The sequence below is a fragment of the Egretta garzetta genome, unplaced genomic scaffold, assembly GCF_000687185.1.
Source record: "Egretta garzetta isolate BGI_Z169 unplaced genomic scaffold, ASM68718v1 scaffold535, whole genome shotgun sequence".
NCBI lineage: Eukaryota > Metazoa > Chordata > Aves > Pelecaniformes > Ardeidae > Egretta > Egretta garzetta.
Window position 1 is genome coordinate 193,495 of NW_009259722.1, and position 1,319 is coordinate 194,813.

Sequence of the window (1,319 nt, forward strand, 5' to 3'; positions counted from 1 at the left end):
TCCCACTGGCACGCGGCGTTCCCGCCTCTGCAGAAGGAGAAGTAGAGGATGGGGGACCCGGATGACAGAGCCATCAACCCTTTTATCGGGAGGGAGCAGAATTAATCGCTCGGATCAGCAGAGTCATTGTGGCTTCCTGAAAACAAAACAAAGCCAATTATTATTCGAGGCTTGTCGGGGGGCTGTGGCTAATCTCATTACACGCGGAGCAGCAAGGCACCGGGGAAATCTCACGGTGCCGATAAAGCGCTCGGCAGCTGCACAAAGCAATCGCAGTGAAGCCCCTGGGCCGCTGGCGGGGACGCGCTGGAGGCCGGGCAGGGATGCCCCCCGCTCAGCACCCCCTCTGCGCCGCCTGCCCACGCAGGGAGCCCCTTCTTGCCGGGGGAGCCAGCACAAGCTCTCCCTCGAGCCCACCCTCGCGCCTTTTCCCACGCCAGCATCTGCTGGCTCCCGGTCAGCACGTGGCTCTGCAGAGATTCTGCCAGGAGCAAGGCAGTTTTTGCTGGGGGCTGCGGGGCCGGCCCCCCGAGCGGGCAACACGTCATCCCGGCCCCTCGCCAGGGCGGCCACCCAGGATGGGGGGGTACCCAACCCCCTTAGCTTGCCGGAACAAAGATGTCTTGTCCCAGGAGGCGGTAGAAGATATTCATGGGTAGCCCTGCAGGCTGCGATTGAAGGGCATGAGAGCGGTGCTATTTTTTAATTTTTTTTTAATAAATCTTAAATCATTCCACAGCGCTCGCTACTGTTTTGAATTGTAACTCGGCTTTTTAGAAGTTTGTCGCGCACTAATTCATTCAGCCCGTTCATTTACATTCTGCTGACAGGGTACAGAATTGCTTCTTTTTTCATCCCGGAGAATTCTAACTTTGGCAATTTATGGAGCCTTTTTGATTTAATCAGGATATTTCCTCAATTTCCATGGCGATAAGAAGACATTTTTCAAGAAGCACCTGAGAGATGGCCGGGCGTTATTTATATCCCTGGTGTGCCCGGTATGCCTGAAGGGCTTCCCGTGAGTCGCTGGTGGCCGTGCAGGGGCTGGAAGCTGCGGGTCAGGGCAGGGGTCCCCCCAGCACCCCCTGACCGTGCTCCCCGGGGAGAACCTGGGGAGCCCCTTTTTTGCCTCTTTTTGCCATTGTCAAAACGTGGTGTCCTTCCCCTCTTCCCACCCTGAAGGAGCCTGGAGCCTTCGGGGAGCCCCGGGCAGAGCCGGGTGCCCCAGCCCCTTGGCAGCGCCCACCCCAGGGTCCTGCCCCCGCCTGCACGTTGCTCGCGCACCGCGGCCGGAGCCCTTTGGCGCAGCCGGTCTCGGC